Below are 6,784 nucleotides of genomic sequence, written 5' to 3'. Positions count from 1 at the left end.
AATGAACCATACAGCTTATGCCATATGACAAGGGGATAAGACAGAGAAGAAAGCAAAGATATTTGCTTTGCAGACAAATACAAACATACTTATAACAAAACATGGAGGAAATATTCATGCCATCAGAGTCCTCATCTCTGGAACTAGTCACATGGCTGTAGTTCATATTTATCACTAACTTCTTCCACTACCCATTCCATGTTCCCTTTACCCTCAGCAAGCACTTCAGCTGGCTGTGGTTCTTTGCCTGGTGGGGTGACACACACCTTCATTCCTGAAGTTTCTTGGCCATTGGTAGTCCTGCATGGATTGGGTTGTTGCAGTTTTCCATTGACTTTAATCACAGGGCATGGTAGTACTAAGAGATGCCCTAAAGGATCTCCTGTATTCCAGGAAAACTCTTCTTTACTTCCAATGTGTAGTTGCAGTGCTATTTCCCCTTGATAGGATCAATCACCCCAGCCAGTACAGTAATCCCCTTCCTTGCCTGTTGATTCAGAGGCATAAGAAGCCCAAAGTGGCCAGGTGGCAGTCTTAACTTCCAGTTTAATGGGATTACTGTTGTGTTTCCTGATGGAAGCACTCATCCTTTTGGAACAAAGACTTGTAGACCAGCAGAGCCTAAGCTTTCAGGGACAGGAAGCAAAAATTTTCCTAGTGGATCACTAGGAGTGATAGTGAGTGGTGTCACTCCTGTTTCCACCCCTTGATTCCTGGACCCATGAATCCTGGCTATGGGAGAAACAGCACCATAGAGTGGACACTGATTCAGAGCATATACTGCCTCCTGGAGAACACTGCCCCAGCCCTGCAAGGTATTGCCACCTAGCTGGCACCATAATTGAGTCTTCAACAGGCCATTTCACCATTCTATCAACCCAGCTGCCTCTGGATGATGGGGAACATGGTAAGACCAGAGAATTCCATGAGCATGTGCCCATTGCCTCACTTCATTTGCTGTGAAGTGGGTTCCTTGGTCAGAAGCAATGCTATGTGGAATACCATGATGGTGGATAAGGCATTCTGTATGTCCACAGATGGTAGTTTTGGCAGAAGCATGTCATGCAGGGAAGGCTAACCCATATTCAGAGTATGTGTCTATTCAAGTAAGAACAAATCACTGCCCCTTCCATGATGAAAGTCATCCAATGTAATCAACCTGCCACTAGGTAGCAGGCTGATCACCTGGGGGAATGGTGCCATATCAGGGACTGAGTGTGGGTCTCTGCTGCTGGCAGATTTGGCACTCAGCAGTGGCTGTGGCCAGGTCAGCCTTGGTGAGTGGAAGTCCATGTTGCTGAGCCCATGCATAACCTCCATCCCTACCACCATGACCACTTTGTTCATGAGCCCATTGGGCAATGACAGGAGTTGCTGGGGAAAGAGGCTGATTGGTATCCACAAAACAAGTCATTTTATCCACTTGGCTATTAAAATATTCTGCTGAAGTCACCCTCTGGTGAGCATTCACATGGGACACAAATATCATCTTATTTTTTGCCCATTCAGAAAGGTCAATCCACATACCCCTTCCCCAGACTTCTTTGTCGCCAATCTTCCAATCATGGTCCTTCTAAGTCCCTGATCATCCAGCCAAACCATTAGCAACAGCCCATGAATCAGTATACAAATGCACCTCTTGCCTGTTCTCCTTCCAAGCAAAGTGAACAATCAGATGCACTGCTTGAAGTTCTGCCCACTGGGAGGATTTCCCCTCACCACTGTCCTTCAGGGACATCCCAAAAGGGGCTACAGTGCTGCAGCTGTCCACTTTTGGGTGGTGCCTGCATATCCTGCAGAACCATCTGTAAGCCAGGCCTGAGGTTTCTCTTCCTCAGTCAACTGATTGTAAGGAACTCCCCAAGATGCCATGGCTATGGGCTGGGAAAGAGAAGGTAAGGTGGAAGGAGTGGGGGCCATGGGCATTTGGGCCACTTCCTCATGTAACTTACTTGTACCTTCAGGACCCACTCAAGCTCTATCTCATATATACCATTTCCATTTTATGATGGAGTGCTGCTGTGCACACCCAACTTTATGGCTTGGTGGGTTGGACAACACCCAGCTCATGATAGGTAACTCAGACCTCATGGTAACTTGGTGGCTCATCGTTAAGTGTTCTGTCTCTACTAAGGCCCAGTAGCAGGCCAACAGCTGTTTCTCAAATGGAGAGTAGTTATCTGCAGAAGATGGTAAAGCTTTACTCCAAAATCGTAAGGGCTTGCATTGTGATCCTCCTATAGGAGCCTGCCAAAGGCTCCAAACAGCATCTCTATTTGCCACAGACACTTCCAGCACCATTGAGTCAGCTGGATCATATGGTCCAAGTGGCAGAACAGCTTGCACAGCAGCCTGGACCTTTCACAGGGCCTCATCTTGTTCTGGTCCCCACTCAAAACTAGAAGTTTTTCTGGTCACTCAGTAAATAGGCCAGAGTAGCACACCCAAATGAGAAATATGTTGTCTCCAAAATCCAAAGAGGCCAACTAAGCATTGTGCCTTTTTTTCGGTCATAGGAGGGGCCATATGCAACAGCTTATCCTTCACCTTAGAAGGAATATCTCGACAGGCCCCACACCACTGGACACCTAGAAATTTTACTGAGGTGGAAGGCACCTGTATTTTTGTTGGATTTATCTCCCATCCTCTGCCATGCAGATCCCTTACCAACAAATCTAGAGTAGTTGCTACTTCTTGCTCACTAGGTCCAATCAACATGATATCATCAATATAATGGACCAGTGTGATGTCTTGTGGGAGGGAGAAATGATCAAGATCCCTACAGACAATATTATGACAGGGCTGGAGAGTTGATATAACCCTGAAGTAGCACAGTGAATGTAAAATGCTGGCCTTGCCAGCTGAATGCAAACTATTTCTGGTGGTCCTTACTAACAGCAATTGAGAAAAAAGCATTTGTCAGATCAATAGCTGCATACCAGGTACCAAGGGATGTGTTGATTTGCTCAAGCAATGATACCACATCTGGGACAGCAGCTTCAATTGGAGTCACCACCTGGTTAAGCTTATGATAATCCACAGTCATCCTACAAGACCCATCTCTTTCCACAGGCCAAGTAGGAGAGTTGAATGGGGATGTGGTGGGAATCACCATCCCTGCATCCTTCAAGTCCATAAGAGTGGCATTAATCTCTGCAATCCCTCCAGGAATCCGGTATTGCTTCTGGTTCACTATTTTGCTAGGCAGGGGCAGTTCTAGTGGCTTCCACTTGGCCTTTCCCACCATAATAGCCCTCACTCCAGGAGTCAGGGAACCAATGTGAGGATTCTGCCAGTTGCTGAGTATGTCTATTCCAATTATGCATTCCAGCACTGGGGAAATAACCACAGAATGGTTCTGGGGACCTATTGGACCCACTGTGAGATGAACCTGAGCTAAAACTCCATCAATCACCTGACCTCCATAAGCCCCAACTCTGACTCGTAGACCAGAGTGATGTTCTGGGTCTCCTGGAATTAATGTCACTTCTGAACCAGTGTCTAATAATCCATGAAATATCTGATCATTTCCTTTTCCCCAATGCACAGTTACCCTGGTAAAAGGCCATAGGTCCCCCTGGGGAAGGCTGGGAGGAAGAGTAACAGTATAAATTTTTGGCAGTGTAACAGGGTCCTTCCCCAAGGGTACCTGGCCTTCCCTTCATTCAAGGGGCTCTGGGTCTGTAAACTGTCTTAAGTCTGGGAATTGATTTAGGGGCCATGACTCTCTGTTTTTGTAATTCATGGGAGACTTTTGTTCGCTTGACCAAGAATTCTTCTGCCTATATAGTTCAAACAAGAATTTAGTCAATTGCCCATCTATTTTACTACTTGGTACTCCATGATCCACTAGCCAACGCCATAAGTCTCTGCAAGTCATATTATTTTTATTGCTGCTTTGAGCCTGTTTTCCATTATGGTAGCCATGCCTACTTTGTGGTGATTAACTGCAGCCACTTGGCTTCTGCCGACTTGGGACCCAACAATCCCGATTGGGTTTAAGGATTCCAGCTCGGTGACAGCAGTTCCTACAGTTCCTACAGTAATATCTGACCTACAGAGAAGGGTGACTACAGAGATCTTCAGGGATGATGGAGCTGGTCTCACAAATTTATTCCTCACAGTCCTGGTAAAAGGTGTGTCCTCTGGACATCCCAGGGGTGTGTGAGCAGGTCTTCCATGATAAATCCACTCTAACATTCCAATCTCTCTAAGCCTTTGAATCCCCTCCTCCAAATTATACCAGGGCAGTTCTGGCATTTCAAACTCTGGTAATGCTGGCCACCTTTTGATCCATGTTTCAGCCAACCACCCAAACTGTTGACGCCCTTTCTAACCCCTTGATCTACAATATTGAATGCAGAATCTCTGCTTAATGGGCCCATATCAGTAAATTCAGCCTGATCCAACCTTATATTCCTTCCACCATTATCCCACACCCTTAATATCCATTCCCACTCATATTCCCCTGGTTTCTGTCTGTATAAGTTGGAAAACTCATACAGTTCTTTTGGATTATAGTGTACTTCCTCATGGGTCACACTTTGTACCTCACCCTTTTGGGCCTGTTGGGACTTAAATCTAGTTATAGGTCTTGAAGCAAAGACTGGTGGTGGGGGTGGGTCATGAAAAGAGTTAGAATTATCCCTCAAGCCATTTACCTCAGGACATTCTGTTGCATTTTCATCTCTTAAAAAAGGATTAATCTCTCCAGACAGAGGAGTGAGGGCTGCTTCCTCAGGGGAGGTGATTGATTACAGGTTTAACAGGCACTGAAGGGTTAATCTCTTTAGGTGGAGATTGGATGGCAAGCTCCTTAGGGCAGACTGGAGGTGGGGAAGCTATTTCCTCAGGACAGCCCTCTACAGGTAAATCTAACAATGACTCAGCAGAATCCAGGGTTCCAATGTCCTCACTGCCATTATTATAAATCCATATGTCCCCATCCCAAGTTTCAGGATCCCATTCTTTTCCAATCAGTGCCTTTACTTTAGTAGCAGACACCCTGAGAGGTTAAGATTTTAGTTTACATTGTAAATCTGCTACTCGCACAATGAGAGTCTGCATCTGGTTTTCAGAAATTTCAAGTCTGCAGGCACAGGAAATAAGATTTTCTTTCAGGGCACACATAGAAACCTTTACATCCGTCATACAGCATTTAAGTTTTAAATTTGATGACTGTAGCTCATCCCTTTCCCTTACAACTTTATTCAATGTATTTAAGAGCAGCCAGCCAACATCATTATACCTCTTAATTCTGCAAAACTCTGTGAAGGTGTGGAAAACACTGTCATCCAGAGCCTTGCTTCCTAGAAGAGTATGATTAGGAGAATCAAACAGTGCTATTTTGCATATCTCCCTTGCCAACTCATGCCATGGACAGTCAGTGTCCTCTTGATTATTGGAAATGGTGTCATTAGTGTCTTTGAATCTAATCAGAGTAGAAAACAAATTATTGTAACAGCCCATTTTAATATTCTGTTTCTCAAGAACCACTCCAGGTACCAAGTTTTATTAGTTAGGGTTCTCTAGGGAAACAGAGTCAATAAGAGATATCTATGAATATAAGATTTATAAAAGTGACTCACACAACTGTGGGTATGCATGGGTCCAAATTCTGTAGGGCAGTCAGCAAACTGGCAACTCCAATGAAGATGTTCAATGAACTTAGGAAACAAACAGGCAACTTCAATGAACTCCTCAGGAAATGAACTGGGATCTTCGATGAACATGTTCAATGAATTCCTCAGGAAATGAACTGGCAACTTCAACGAACTCCTCAGGAAATGCTTCGCTGGGCAGCCGAAGAAGTGAAGGTCCTCTGTCTTGCTTAAATGTCTGCAGTCACAGCTGCAGCTAATTGACTGATGATTTAATAAAACCAGCCTGTTGGTTTATTAACCAGCCACAAATGTCCTCACAGCAATGGTTAGGCCAGTGCTTTCTTGACCAGACAGCTGGGTATCATCACCTGGCCAAGTTGACACATGAACCTAACCATCACATCCACTAATACGGATTAACTATAATGTGCAAACTCTGAGAATTGAGTCTGAGAGCATAGGTTATCAGGGGAAGGCTTATTGTAAAGGTTCCTAGGTTGTAAGCTCTTACAGCAGTTACATCTATTCCTAAGTTGTAATGGTTATTTCTAAATTCTGAGATGCTGAGCTCTTTGTGTATAACCTGGTCAGTCCCTGGAACTTTGGGTGCCTGTGTGACACCTGAGACTCAGAGCCAGAGTCTAGCAGCTATGAATGTCAGCATTATGCCATACAGCAAATGTTAGAGTCTGAAAAAAGAGATCCGACTTCGATTAGAGATATGAATGAAATGGACTTGTTTAGGACTAAGGTAAATAAGATAAATGGTAAAGTACAATATTGATGGTGTTTTTAAAACTTCAACTTCTGTGTGAGACCAAAGGAAGAGATATTTATTAGGTGCAAAATCTATATTTTTTATAAAACACTATATAACTTATGTGATCAGTTTATTCAAACAACATAATTACATAGAATGTTGAATAGGGAGTGAAATCTAGTTGGTTTTTACAGGTTAATATGAAGCCCCAGTACATCCCAGAGTAATTTGGGCAGAGAATAAAAATGTATTTGCAAATCCCCCTTGAGGGACTGGCACAAAATGTGGAAATATTAAATTTCCCCACCTGGGGAATTAATGATATTCTCACAAGCATTGAGGGCTACCAATTTAGAAGGCCAAGCCCTTGATCTTGGGGCTTGCCCTTATGAAGTTTGTTACTGCAAAGGAGAGGTGAAGC

The sequence above is a fragment of the Choloepus didactylus genome, chromosome Y (genome assembly GCF_015220235.1).
Source record: "Choloepus didactylus isolate mChoDid1 chromosome Y, mChoDid1.pri, whole genome shotgun sequence".
In the NCBI taxonomy this organism is placed as follows: Eukaryota; Metazoa; Chordata; class Mammalia; order Pilosa; family Megalonychidae; genus Choloepus; species Choloepus didactylus.
The sequence above is the reverse complement of the archived record's forward strand: the minus strand, read 5'-3'. Positions refer to the sequence as shown.